Source organism: Heterocephalus glaber, unplaced genomic scaffold (genome assembly GCF_053883595.1).
Source record: "Heterocephalus glaber isolate CG9 unplaced genomic scaffold, H.glaber_assembly_v1.0 deba00001481, whole genome shotgun sequence".
Classification (NCBI taxonomy): Eukaryota; Metazoa; Chordata; class Mammalia; order Rodentia; family Bathyergidae; genus Heterocephalus; species Heterocephalus glaber.
The window spans coordinates 60890340-60905687 of record NW_028258317.1 but is presented as its reverse complement, the minus strand read 5'-3'; the positions used below and the strand labels follow the sequence as shown (position 1 = coordinate 60905687).

Here is a 15348-nt window from a genome sequence, read left to right as displayed (position 1 = left end):
ACAGGAAGTATGGTGTGAGGAGTGAGGTATGTAATTTTGTCTCTACTACGGAGGGACTTCATTGCTTTTTGACAGTTAATTTTAGGACTTTTTAAATAATGAAAGATAATCCTATGGAACCACATGATATACTTAGAGTGATAAGCTTTTCTGTCAGATATTTGAGCAGCTCTGTGCGCTCAGATCTAATTAGATCCTGTTTGATACTTTTAACACGGTGCAGAGGTTCTGAAAATGAAAATAACGTAGAAGTCCTATGGCTGATCACTAGTTCATTTCATAGCTTTCTTCCTAAAGGATAGAATCAGGAGTGAGTCACTCTATTTTGTTTTGTTTTGATTTTCTTTAAATCATTGTGTGATGAGTGGGTCCCAAAGAGTACTGAGAACTTCTTTTGGCAAATGAGTAACTGCAGCTGCGTTCCAAATCACTTCACGAGGGAGCCACAGAAGGTGTTGGTGACATGGCCTTTCTACTCTTAGAGAATTCTATAGTCTATTTTGTAGTTTTCTCTCTACCGAGCACAGAGCAATTGAAGAATTGTTCTCAACATGCCTGTCTGGAGAACTCATTCAGTGGTGCGATCTCCTTCCCATTGCATAGAGCCTTCACGGGTATAAATGTGGATTTTGTGGATGGTAAAGGCTTGATAATGAGTCAGATTTGATTGTGGAAGATAATTAAGGGGTGTAGAAAACTGTGTTTTTGAGCTAGAGTTGCACGCATGTGTCAGAATGAAGACAGTAACATTGTTGATCCTGTTAGCAGTGAAGCTTGCAGACTGCTATCTCAGTATGTATTAAATATGCCCTTCATGAGGTGGAAGACACAAGGAAGTTAATATCTTCAGTAGCTGGTTAAATAAAATCTGACATATTAAAATATACTTTAAGCACTGTGCATTTTTTGAATTCATATAAATTCCTGACGTTTTAAGTCTTTAAAAAATATTTTTGCTTATTTTTTTTGTAGGTCTTAATAGCTCCATTAAAATTCATATCCAATCCCCTATAGCATTTCTTTTATCCATAGGAATAACGAAGTTCCTATGAACCAGTATCGCTTATAGAGTTGATGATTACCATTTGTGAGTTTCTATATCCTTCCTGGTTCGCCAGCATTTGAGTCAGCCAGATAGCTTCTTTTTGAGAGTGAGGCTTGTTTATCAGCTATTTTCTCCTGTAACTGTAAAGCAGAATGCCTCTAAAACATGCTAAAATCGGGCCAGAGATTTAGCTCAGTGGTGCCGCCACCTGCCTCACAAGTGCAAGGTCCTAAGTTCTATCTCTGGTATCAAAAACAAAAGCAAAAAAACCATGCTAAAATATATGACAATCAGTTACCAAAATATGTTAAGCAACTGCTATTAGAATTTTAGTTAGGATATCTCTATTTTTGTGCCTGTATCTTGTTCCATAATCCTTGAATGTTGCATTTTGAATATATTACATATTTTGCAAGCAGGCTTATTGTAAAATTTCTGAAAATACTTTGACAGCTCGCCTACTGTATTATGGGCACTGTGGTGTCTAAAAAGTTTTTAAAATGGCGAGATTAACTTTTCCCTAAACACCCTTACAAAGGCCTTTGGCAGAATAAATCATATGAGGAAAAGAAAGCCTCTATTACGTAGATCACCTTTTCTCTTTTTTTCTTTGCACGCACACGTGCATCCATGTGTGTGTTATTGGGGATTGAACCCAGGGCCTTGCACGTGCTAGGTCAATGCTCTACTGCCAACTACATACCCATCCCTTTTTTTTTTTTTAATTAAATTTTTTTATTGGTACATTGTAGGTATACGGCACAATTACATTTCTCATTGGGAATTGTACCTTTACATAATGCATCTTGGCTCTTATATTTTCCCCATTCCTAGCCCTCCCCTTACCCCCTCCACCCTTCCCTATTTACAAAGACTTTATTTCCATTTTTTCCATTTCTCAGCATTTTTTCTTTCCCTTCTTTCCTTTCCCTTGCCCCTCCCACTACCCCTACCCCTTTGGACCTTTTCTTCCTATTTTACATTATCGATTATTCATGCTAATCATTGGTACATTTTAGGTATACAATATAATGACATTCATCATTGGAAATTTGCACCTTTACATAGTCTCTCTTGGTTCTTAGTTTTCACCCTTGCCCAGCCCTCCCTTCAACCCCTCCATTCCTCCCTGTTTACAAAGATTTTGTTCCTATTTTTCCATTTTCTCATATTAATCCCATTCCCTTCTATCCTTTCCCCTAGCCCTCCCACTTCCTTCCCCTTTGCCCCTTTCCTTCCTATTTCACATTACCTATTATACATTTAGTCCTTATTTACACTTTCAGTTTCTCACACCAGAGAAACTATTTGGTATTTACACATGTGTGTCCTAGTTATTTCACTTAAGAGTATTGCCTCAGTGTGCATCTACTTAGCTATAAATGTCTCTAATTTCTCATTTTTTATGACTGAGTAGTACTCCATTTTATTAAAAAAACACATTTTCTTTATCCATTCTCCAGTTGATGGGCATTTGGGCTATTTCCAAATTTTAGCTATTACAGACTGTGCTGCTATGAACATGGGCACACATATATCACTGTGGTATAATTCTTTTAATTCTTTGGGGAAGATCCCCAGCAATGGAATAGCAGGGTCAAATGGGACTTACAGTCCTAGTTCTTTGAGGTATCTGCATACTGATTTCCACAGTGGTTGCACCAGTCTACACTCCCACCAGCAGTGGAGCAGGGTTCCTCTTTCCCCACAGCCCCACCAGCATTTGTTATTGGTTGATTTCATGATAGCAGCCATTCTTTCTGGAGTGAAGTGGAATCTCAGCATTGTTTCAATTTGCATCTCTTGAATGACCAGTGATGTTGAACATTTTTTCATGTATTTATTTGCTATTTCTACTTCTTTGTGTGAGAAATGTCTGTTAATTTCAGAAGCCTGTTTTTGGATTGGGTCTTTAAATTTGGGAGGTCTGACCTTTTTAAGTTCTTTATAGATTCGAGATAGTAGACCTTCGTCTGAGGAAAAGCAGGTAAAGATATTTTCCCACATTATGGGTTGTCTCTTCACACTGCTGGTGGTTTCTCTTGCTGTGCAGAAGCCTTTTAATAAGAAGAGATCCCACTTGTTGATTGTTTGTGCTAGTTCACGGGCAACTGAGGTTTTGTTCATAAAATCTTTTCCTACACTGTTGTCTTCAAGGGTTCGACCTAACCTCTGTTCCAACTGGTTCAGAGTTTCTATTTTAATATTTAGATCTTTAATCCATTTTGATTTTAGTTTAGTGCATGGGGAGAGATACAGGTCTAGTTTTAATCTTTGGCAAGTTGAACCCCAATTTTTCCAGCACCATTTATTAAAGAGGCTATCTTTCCTCCAGTGAGGGTGTTTGGCTCCTTCATCAAAGATGAGATGTCTGAGTGTGTCTGCATCTTCTAATGTGTTCCACTGGTCCTCAGGTCTGTTTCTTTGCCAGTACCATGCTGTTTTTATCACAGTAGCTTTGTAGTAGAGTTGCAGGTTGGGGATTGTGATACCCCCTGCCATGTCTCTGTTACCTAGAATTGCTTTTGCTATTCTAGGTCTCTTCTTCTTCCAAATGAATTTTTGGATTGTTTTCTCAAGGTCTATGAAGTATGCTGCTGGGATCTCAATTGAAATTGCATTAAATCTATATAGCAGTTTTGGAAGTATGGCCATTTTCACTCTATTAATCCTTCCTACCCAGGAGCAGGGGATGTCTGTCCATTTTCTGCTATCATCTTCAATCTCTCTTTTCAGAGTGCCATAGTTTTCAGAGAAGAGGTCTTTGATTTCTTTCGTTAGGATGATTCCTAGGTATTTCAGTTTTTTGGATGCTATTGTGAAAGAAATTCTTTGCCCTATTTCTCTCTCAGTGAGTCTGTCATTTGTGTAGAAGAAAGCTATTGATTTTTGTGTGTTGACCTTGTAACTAGCTACTTGACTGAATTTGGTTATTAAGTCTAGAAGACTTTTGGTGGCGTTTTTGGGGTCTTCTATATAGAGTATCATGTCATCTGCAAATAATGACAATTTGACTTCTTCATTACCTATCTTTATTTCTTTTATTTCTTTCTCTTGTCTAATTGCCATGGCTAATGTTTCCAGAACTATATTGAACAAGAGTGGTGATAGTGGACATCCTTGTCTTATTCCTGATTTTAGTGTGAAGGATTTCAGGTTTTGACCATTTGGTATGATATTGGCTGTTGGTTTTTCATAGATGGCTTCTGTCAGCTTGAGGTAGAGACTGTCTATTCCAACTTTTTGTAGGGTTTTTATCATAAATGCATGTTGGATTTTGTCAAATGCTTTTTCTGCATCTATGGAGATAATCATATGGTTTTTGTCCTTGGCTCTATTGATGTAGTGTATTACATTGATTGATTTTCGTATATTGAACCATCCCTGCATCCCTGGGATGAATCCCACTTGATCAGGGTGTATGATCTTCTTGATGATCTTCTGCATTCTGTTTGCCATTATCTTATTAAGGATTTTTGCATCTATGTTCATTAGTGAGATTGGCCTATAGTTCTCCTTTTTGGTTGGGTCTTTCTCTGCTTCGGGGATCAAGGTGATGCTTGGTTCCAGGAATGAATTTAGGAGTATTGCTTCTCTTTCAATTTCATTGAAGAGTTTAAACAGTAGTGGCAGCATTTCCTCTCTAAATGTCTTGTAGAATTCAGCAGTGAAGCCATCAGGGCCCGGGCTTTTCTTAGTTGATAAGTTTTTAATTACATTTTCAATTTCATTGGTTGACATTAGGTTCTTCAGAATTTTTAGGACTCGGGACCTCAGTAGGGTGTAGGCAGACCTGCCTGTCTGCAGTGGGCTGATTCGGCATGTTCCATGCGACTCAGGACCTTGATAGGGTGTGCCCCTTTTTTTTGGTACCAGGGATCAAACTCGGGACCTTGCACTTGCATGGCAGGCATCGGAACCACTGAGCTAAATCCCTGGCCCACCCATCCCTTTTTAGAAGTATTTTTTTGAGGGAGACTCTTGCCAGTAAGTTATCCATTCTGGCCTCAAACTCATGATCCTCCTGCCTCAGCCTCCCAGGGAGCTGAGATTACAGGTGTGTGCCACTGTGCCCAGCTTGATTTCTCATCTTTAATTTTCTACTCAGTAAAATGAAATTTACATGAATCAACTACAGTACATAGAAGACAATAAAAAGCACATGTAACTGTACTTCCCATGTTTACATTACAGCTAGAGGAAGATATGTTTATCAATACATATTTTATATGAGATAAATGTGTTGTATTTATAAAGAAATGGTATGATTTAATGACAATCAGTTTATCACCTTAAAATTAGCAAGCTAGAAAAAGAAAGTAGATTCCTTGGATAACTCATCAGCTAAGTCTAGCACACAAAATCAAGTTCTTCTGTAATCTAGCCTATATTCATTCTGGTTTTCACCTGACATTGTTGATAAAGATCAGATTTTTTTATATAGAAGGATATTAATTCAAATACAATGACATTGTTTTGATGTCATAAGTATCACATATCATAAGTAAAGTTTCCGTGGTAACTTTTCTTTCAATGTATAAATACTGTATCTGTAAGTACTATCACTGGTGCTTTGATTCTTAAGGTGATGCATTATATGACAGACTACAGTAATTAGATTATCATTATTTTCATTAGGAAACTAATCACTTGTGAATATTATGAAAGTCTAGGTTGTAATTTGGTGAGATCAAAGCCTCACTCAGCATGGTTTTCTTTTCTGAGGCCTCACATCGAATTTGATGGTATTATTGGAGATGATCTTAACTACCATAAGAAAAATGCTACCAGTCAGTTATTCCATCTGTGTTGGCCACAGTTAGCACTAGCACGGTTGGTAATTAGGCAGCACTGTCAAGAAATAATTGTTGATATTGGAATAAAGTTATATTATCCTTTTTTCTATTTTCACTTGTACTAACACATGAAGTTCCCTTTCCAACTTCTTAAGCCATTAAGGAAATTTAGAACTACAGAATTCTAGTTTCCCCAAATTTTGGTGTTTTGGTGAAACAAAACTGAAACTCCTGAGGCATTTTTGTTCTTGATTTTGAAATCTGATGCTCATAACTTTTTTTTTTTTTTTTTTTTTTTTTTGGTACTGAGGATTGAACTCGGGTCCTTGTGCTTGCGCAGCAGGCGGCAAAACCACTGAGCTAAATCCCCTGCTGATGCTCATAACTTTAATTCAAGGCAGACATTGGTGGTACATATTTGTATGGAAAACCTGGAAATGGACTCTGGTGGCTTCTGTATCCTGGGGAGACATGGAAAATGCATTGCATACCATGAGCAAAAGCATCTAAGGAAGTATTTTAGATTATTCCTTTTACTTTTAATACATTTCATGATTTTATTTATTAATTGTCAAAACTTTATGTAGGTCTGCCTTTGTCCAGATTCTCAGCCTTCCTTTTGTTTGAGGAATAAATTTCTTTTTTTCTCTTTTTGTCTCCAGAGAAAGGAACATATTGTCCAATATTGGGCTAGAGTAACCAGTGTTACAGAGCTGTGTTGATTTGTATATTTCTTTTTTGTCTTATTTTTCCCATGTTAACACACTATCATGGACCCAACAGACCTGCTATAATCTTTTTATGGATACATTTTTACCAGTAATTCAGAGTCCTGTATTGTTCATTTGATTGTGAGCTCCCTTAAAACACAGTTCAAAGTAGACATTTGCTTTGGATACTGTTATACTAGGTTCTAAAATGAAGTCATTTTGAAGTTATTCAACTGGAACCAAAGTCAACATTTTCTTTAAAAATGTGAAACATGTACTTTGTTCTGCCCTAAAAAACTCTGAATGAGCTTTTGGGAATTTTCTTCAGATAACTTTCAGCTTTGGGGGTAAGGGGACTAAATAAAAATTGAGGAGAAGTGGGGCTGGGGATTTAGCTCAGTGGTGCCGCCTGCTGCGCAAGCACAAGGTCCTGAGTTCAATCCCTGGTACCACCCCCCCCCCGCCCCTAATTGAGAAGAAGAAATTCAAACTCTAAAAGGAAGTATTTAAAGGAAACTTATAAGTAGTTAAAAGGAAGAGCTTAGGTTAAGATGGTCTCTGATCACTAATTAGATTGAGTTTAACTCTCTTATTAACTCATAATCAAATCAAATTATGCCTCTGGTACGGTTGGCTTCATAACCTGATTAACAAGAATAGACCTGAAAGATGCTGTGCTTTTTTCTATTTAACCTCTTTCCCATTTCCTCTTCCCTTTGTTAATTTTCAGCCACTTTTTTTTTAAATACTCCCTTTCTTACCTCTTTCATTCTGTGTTTTTCTATTTCCTCATTACACATTTCTCCTTCATCTCTGTATTCCTTGATTTTCTTGAGCTACAAAAGTTTTGGTTTTTGTTTGTTTGTTTTATGTCATACCAGGGGTTAAAACCAGGGCTCACTACGTGCTAGGCAAACACTCTACCACTGAGCTTCATGCAACCCTTAGAAGGAAGTTTTCTGATCATGGTTTATGGAGCTTGAACTAGACCTGGACTTATTGCTGCTGAGGTTATTGAATAGTAAATCATCTGTCTTTTTTTCCACTGATTTTTAATCTTTTAAATTGTAAATACACACACATATAAATACACAAATAAAAATGTACAGCACAGAGATTTACTACAAAGCAAACATCTGTATTCAACACCCTTGTCAAGAAATGGAACTTTGCCAAGACCAGTTGATGCCTGTTAGTATCCCTCCCCAGCTCAGGTACCCGTTTTGATTACTAAGAACATCATTTTGCCCTTTCTTTTGTAGTTTTAGTATTTAAATGATTCCTGAAACACTGTAGTTTATTTTTATCTTGCACTTAATTTTATATAAGAGAATTAGGTAAGGTATGGTTTGAACTTTATGTAGACAATATGTTATTTTGAAATTTTGTATGAAAAATAGTGAAAAGTATATTTTCTACCTGGCTTTTTGTTCATTATTATGTTTGTAAGGTCTATGCATTCTATATAATTGTCTCAGTTACATTGCCATATATGAAGTGTGATAAAAATTCAGAGATTTTAAAATAAAAGTTTATTACAGTAAAAGACACAGTGCCATTAATTCCCTCAATTCTCTTTCCAAATACTTATCCTATCATTCTTGCCACTTTCTAAAGCAGTTTTAGAAGTCCTCTGTCATGAGTGTCTGTAGTTCAGTGGCCTTGAAGCCCTGAACTGATTCAAGTATTTACTTTTTATAGTCATTTTGACTTTGGGGAAGAGCCAGAAATTGCATGGTACCAGATCCTGTGAATAAGATAAATGAGTGCACACAATAATGGTTTTTTGTTTTTATTTTTGTTTTTGTTTTGCTTTGTTTGAGACAGGGTCTCACTATGTAGTTCAGGCTGGCCTTGAACTCGCTATGTAGCCCAGGCTGGTCTTGAATTCATGGTGATTCTCTTGCCTCAGCCTCTTGAGAGCTCTGATTACAGGTGTACACCACCACGCCCAGCACAATAATGTTTTTATGAGCCTGCTTTTCCATTGGATGGCACTTGGCTATACCAGTTACCATGTTTTTGATTATACCTCATAAAGACACAAAAGAAGACTTCAAAAACTGCTTCAAAAAGTGGCATAACTCCCCCTCAAAGCAAGGGGGTGTATTTTGCAGAGAATTAATGGCAGTGTGTTTATTTGTGATTTACTATAATTAATTTTTATTTTTTTAAATAAAAGTTTTAAATTGCAACACTATTTTGATCACATGTTGTAGTATTCTGTTACATAAAAATAACACAGTTTGTTCACCCATTCTACTGTGTATGAACATTTGGTGTATTTTCACTTTGAGCCAATTAATTATAAATAACGTTGTTTGAATACTGAGGTGCATATGGGTCCATATTTCTGGAGGATACATACCTAACAGTAGAAAGCAAGCACATAGAGTATATCTTTGAATTTAATAGAGAAGGCCAACATATTTTCCAAAATGTATGTACCAGTTTATACTCCCACCAGGAATATCTAGAAGTTCCTGTCATTTCATATCTTTGCCAAACCTTGGTATTGTCAGTTGTTTTCATTGAAGCCTTTCTGAATAGGGAGCTGAGCTGTAGTCCCTGCTTGTGCCTGTTTATTTGGCCATACCCTCACTCTTAATGTAAAGCCTCAGTACAGAGTAAAGATGCTTCATGAGAGCCCTGTCCTCAGAGCTCTCAGCTTCCTCCAGAGTCAGCAGGAAACCCTATGGGAAAAGTGACCCCAGCTACTGGGCTGGCCTCTCTAGACCGACTTGTCTACAGTGCTGGCCTCTTGCTCTTCACAACACCCCCTTTGGCTCACTCTCTTGAGGCCTTTATACAGATGGGGTTTTTTTGTTGTTGTTTTTTTTTGGTACCGGAGATCGAACTCGGGACCTTGTGCTTGTGAGGCAGGCAACAGAACCACTGAGCTGAATCCCCGGCCCTAAACAGCTGTACTTTTTACTGTGTTAGCTCTTCTGATCATTCTTCTCCCAGTTGGCTGTAATGGTACATATAGCATGTGTTGTGCTTTATTTTATGCCTTCATCTTTCTCCGGGCTGTCAGCTTGATTGATCTGTTTAACTACTCTTGTACCAACTTAAAAGTTATCAAATAGTTTTATACTAATTTTAATATATAGTAGGTCAAATACCTACATTATTCTTCAGAATTTTCTTGATTAGTCTTGATCCTTCACTCTCTCATTTGAATTTTAAAATCAGCACACCAAATTCTAAAAAATAAATTTGATTGGAATTTAAGTAGCTATACAAGTAAATTTGAGGTTAATTTTAGAACTTTATAGTGTTGAGTTTTACTATCCATTAATATGGTGTGATATAGCTTATAATTTATCATTCAGAACATTAGTTGTTATTGTTACTTGCTTGGTTTTTGTAAATATTCCACATGTGTTTGAAATTGAGATTTCAGTTTTGGATACAAAGTTCTGTGTTATATCTGTTGGAATAAACTAATTGAATCATTCAAATCTTTATTTCTTGTCTACTATTACTGACAATAACTTCCATTTACTGAGTTATTTTTATTGTTTTTAATACTATTTTGACATGTGTGCATTGAAAAGTATATAAATTACAAGCGTTCAGTTTGATGAACTGTCACAAAGTGAGCATACCCATGCGTGCAGTCACCACCCTCCATAGGAAACAGGTTATTAGGGGCTCCCTGTGATGGCTCACAGGGCAGTTGGCAGTAGTGATTGCTATCTGTGTTGGCTTCTTAGGGCACCTGTAGCAAATCACCATAAACTCAGTGGATTACAACAGAAATTTCTTCTCTGAGAATTCTGAGGTTAGAAGTCTGACTTCTGAGTTATCAGCGGGGCTGGAAATCCCTTTGAAGGCTGTAGGGGAGAATCCCTTCTTTTTCTTTTTTTTTCACTTTATTTTTTTATTAGTACATATTTTTCAGACATACTGATCACATTCATCATAATATATCTTAATTCTCTTTTCCCCATTCCCTTCCCCTTCCTTCATCTCTTCTTCCCCTCACCATTTATAGAAACTTTGTTTCCATGTTTTTCCTTTCATTTTCTTTTTTTTTCTCCCTTTTCCTTACCCCCTCCCTTGAATCCTTTCTTTCTCTCTTTCAGTTTTGGTGATCTTAGCCCTCATTGTTAGTGACTGGCATAGCTTACTCTCTAACCATATCTTCAGGTGGCCTTCTCCTCTGTATCTGTGTCTTCTCTTTTCTTGTACAGACCCTTGCCATTGGACGTAGACCCACCTGTGTAGTCCAGTTTGCTTTTTAATGCAATGACTCTTTTCGACAAATAAGGTTGCATTCACAAGCTCTGGGGCATAGACATATCTTTTGGGGCGGGGGTCACCATTCAACCCATCTTGTAGCAGCAGTTTGAACTTTTGGCAGTCGTTTGCACTGCCACTAGTAGTAGTAGTGTGTATTCCAGTGGATCCACATCTTTGGTCAAATAGGTGTATGATCAAGCTTTTAAATGTCAGCCATTTGGTTGGATGTAGAATAGCATCTCATTGTGATGACAATTTGCCTTTCCTGATTATAATCGAGTTGAGTGCTTTGCCATTGAAAATCCTTTTGTTGAAGTATCTGTTTAACTCTATTATTAGTTTATTAGTCTGCCATTTTTTCATTAATAAGAAGGAATTTTTTTTTCTCCTTAAATTATTTTATTGGTACATTTTAGGTAAACAATAGATTTACATTTATCATTGGGTGCTTGTACCTGTACATGATGTGTATTGGTTCTTATCTTTTCCCCATTACCTGTGTGCCCTTCACCTCCTCCACCCTTCCCGCTTTACATAATTTTGTTTCCTTTTTTTTTTTCTTTTCTCATAATTTTTCCTTTCCCTCCTTTCCTTTCCCCTTCCCCTCCCACCACCCCTACCCCTTTTTCTTCCTATTTCAAATTATCATTTACTCATTTTGATCATTTTAATTCTTATTTACACTTTCAGTTTCTCACACTAGAAAAACTATTCGGTATTTACATGTGTGTCCTATTCATTTCACTTATGAGTATGGCCTCGATATGCATCCATTTAGCTTTAAATGTCTCTAGTTTCTCGTTCTTTATGGCTGAGTAGTACTCCATTTTATAAAAAAAAAAAAAACACATCTTCTTTATCCAGTCTCCTGTTGATGGGCATTTGGGCTGATTCCAAGCTTTAGCTATTACAAACTGTGCCACTATAAACATGGGTGCACATAATATTACTGTGATATGATTCTCTTAATTCTTTGGGGAAGATACCCAGCAGGGGAATAGCTGGGTCAAATGGAACCTCTAGCCCTAGTTCTTTGAGGTGTCTCCATATTGATTTCCACAGTGGTTGCACTAGTCTGCACTCCCACCAATAAAGGAGAAGGGTTCCTTTCTCCCCACACCCCTGCCAGCATTTGTTATTGGTTGATTTCTTGATAGCAGCCATTGTTTCTGAGATGAGGTGGAATCTCAGTATTGCTTTCATCTGCATCTCTCGAATGACCAGTGATGTTGAACATTTTTTCATATATTTCTTTGCTGCTTTTACTTCTTTGTCTGAGAAATGTCTATTCATTTCAGATGCCCATTTTTGAACTGAGTCTTTGAATTTGGGGGGCGGGGTCTGATTTTTTTCAATTCTTTATATATTCTAGATAGTAGACCTCTGTCTAAGGTACAGCTGCTAAAAATTGTTCCCACATTGTAGGTTGTCTGTTAGCTCTGTTGGTTTCTCTTGCAGTTCAAAAGCTTTTTAATAAGATGAGATTCCAGTTGTTGATTCTTTGTGCTAGTTCCCGTGCTACTGAGGTTTTATTCATAAAGACTTTTCCTATGCCAATGCCTCCAAGAGTTCTACCTAACTTATCTTCCAGCAAGTTTAGTGTTTCTGTCTTAATATTTAGATCTTTAATCCACTTCAATCTTAGTTTAGTGCATGGTAATAGGTTTGGGTCTAGTTTTAATCTTTGGCAGGTTGAAATCTAGTTTTTCCACCACCATTTATTAAATAGGTTATCTTTCCTCCAATGAGGGTGGTTGGCTCCTTTGTCAAAGATGAGGTGGCTGAGTATGACAGGAGTTGTTTATGCATCTTCTAATCTATTCCACTGATCCTCAGGTCTCTTTTTTTGCCAGTACCATTCTGTTTTTATCACAGTAGCTTTGTAGTATAGTTTCAAGTTGGGGATTGTGATACCCCCTGCCCTGTCTCTGTTGCCTAGAATTGCTTTTGCTATTCTAGGTCTCTTCTGGTTCCAAATGAATATTTGGATTGTTTTCTCTAGTTCTGTGAAGTATATCATTGGAATTTCAATTGGCATTGGATTAAATCTATATAGTAGTTTTGGAAGTATGGCCATTTTCACTATATTGGTTCTTCCTACCCAGGAACAAGGGATGTCTTTCCATTTTCTTATATCCTCCTCAATCTCCTTAAAACAGAATTGTTTACAAATTCTTTGATACAACTCCTGTGTAAGTTCTGTTTTACTACTTTGTGACCTGCTTTTTCACTAAATGATGTATTTTTTTTTTTTTTTTTTTTGGTACTGGGGATTGAACTCGGGTCTTTGCACTTGCGTAGCAGGCGGCAAAACCACTGAGCTAAATCCCCGGCCCTAAATGATGTATTTTGATGTAGCCTACTTTATCAGTCTTATAAAGTTTGTCCTTTGCCATGTCCTTTTTAAGGAATCTTTCCTCCCAGTTGTAGAACATATCTATATTTTATAAAGGGAAATTTTAACATATTTGTTATAAATTTTAAAATTTGAATTGTAGTGTATAGTTTTACTTTTTCATTTTGTCAATTCTGCATACATTGAAAAACACTGATTAATACCAACATTTTAATATCATAAACATACATACCCACACCTTGGGATATAATTTTTCTTTTCTGTTAAAGTCACGGGTAGGAATTACGCAGTATATAACTTAGGAACTTTAGGGATAATTGAAATATATTTAACTTTTTAATTAATTAGGCTGTCAGTATGAATAAGAAATGCCTAATAAGCAGATTGATTTAGCACAGTTCTGAGTGTGTGCGGATGATGGACTTACTAAAGATGGATGTGAGTGGCCTGGATGAAATAAAAAGGGGAAAGAAAAAGAAGGAAGTTTCACTCCTCCTTCTTCGGAGCTCCAGTCTTTGCCATCACCTTTGGATGTTTGTCTCCAGGGTTCCAGCTCAAACTCTTCAGCCTCCCCCTTTATCTCTCTGCTCCACTCATGCTTTGGCCTATACTCAGCTCCTGGCCTGCGGAGCCTGCCACTCAGCCAGAGAAGTAAGGCAATGGGCTCATGCTCGTGGAATTCACATGTCTGACCTTGTTCTTCACCATCCAGAAGCAGCTGAATTGACAGAAAGGTGGAATGGTCTTTTGAAGATGCAGTTACAGAACCAGCTAGGTGGCAGTACCTTGCAGGACTGGGGCAAGGTTCTTCAGAAGGCTGTACATGCTTTAAATCAGTGTTCACTAAATGGTATTGTGTCTCCTATGGCCAGGATTCACAGGTCCAGGAATCAAGGGATGGAAGTAAGAATGGTACCACTCACTATTACCCACTAGCAAAATTTTTGCTCCATTTCTGGGACCTTATGTTCTGCTGGCCTAGAAGTCTGAGAAGTGTCTGAGCTGGCAGCCTAGAGACAAATGTCCAAAGGCAATGGCAAATACTGGAGTTCCTCAAAGAAATAAGAGCAAGACTTCCTTCATCTTTCCCCTTTTTACTCTATTCAGGATACAAGTCTTTTGGTTGTTGCCACCCAAAGCCAGAGTGGGTCTTCTGTCATCAGTAAATCCACCATTTACACCTAGAACTATGCTAAGCCAGTCTGCTAGGTGTTTCACAATTAACTATCACAAATATATTTCTCTTAAATGTAATAGAAATATATGTAAAATAAAAATTACATATATTTTATTATATATTTTGCTATCTGCCAATCTTTTATCATAAAAATATTTTATTTAGCTTGGGTATGCTCAGAAAAGTACACTGAAATGAATCCCTGGCAGGAAAAGGAAAATGTCTTCTTTTTTTGTGGGAAAGACAGAAAGCTCCCAATGTGGGCCTTTTATCCCCCTCCCCCTTCAATAACTGATTGCTTCTTAAATCCCCCACTTCTGTTGTTGTGGACTTCTCTGTTTCTTCTTTTAATCCTACATGTCGTTTTCTATTTTGAAACTTCATTATTTTGCACAGTGTGTTTTAAACTTTTGTATATTCCTGATTAATGAATTAAAGTAATATTCATTTCATCATCAGTTAAAAAAATTCTTTTAAAAAGTCACACATGCTTTATGCTAAAATAACACTGTTATGAAACACGCAAACCAGAAATGCTGGTACCCTCTCCTTTGACCCCAGGTTGGCAAACAAAAAAGGCTCCTCAGTGTAGTCCTACAGATGACTACAGTGGGGTGGGGTGGGGTGAGGACCGGAGGGAGAGAAGGCAGCTGGGGACGGTGGCGGCGTGAGGGCAGCAGTGAGCAGACAGCTCTTCCAGGAGGCAACTTGAGCAGGTCTAGAGCAGTGCCAGAAATAGAGTACATTTGAAAGTCCAAGTCTATAGGAAGAGAAAAGCCAGCTATATAGGAAATAGAAAAGATGAAACTCAGCTTATTGACATAGATTCGTATGTCAAATATGCCCTTTTAGGGTATATCAGTGGACTGTTTCTATATTTTTAGAACTGTACAATCTTTATAATATTTTAAAATTTTAAAAATATTACTCACTTTATTCTTTGGAGGAGTAATAGGCTCACACCAAAACTGAGGAGGAAGTACAGGATTTTTTTTCTTGTATCCTCTTACCCCACG

General features: G+C 37.2%; 1 protein-coding gene across 1 annotated transcript in view; it reads left to right on the top strand.

Moving 5' to 3' along the window:
* Positions 1 to 15348, top strand: part of Gnaq (G protein subunit alpha q) — a 328305-nt gene that overhangs the window by 259858 nt on the left and 53099 nt on the right. The window lies entirely within an intron of this gene.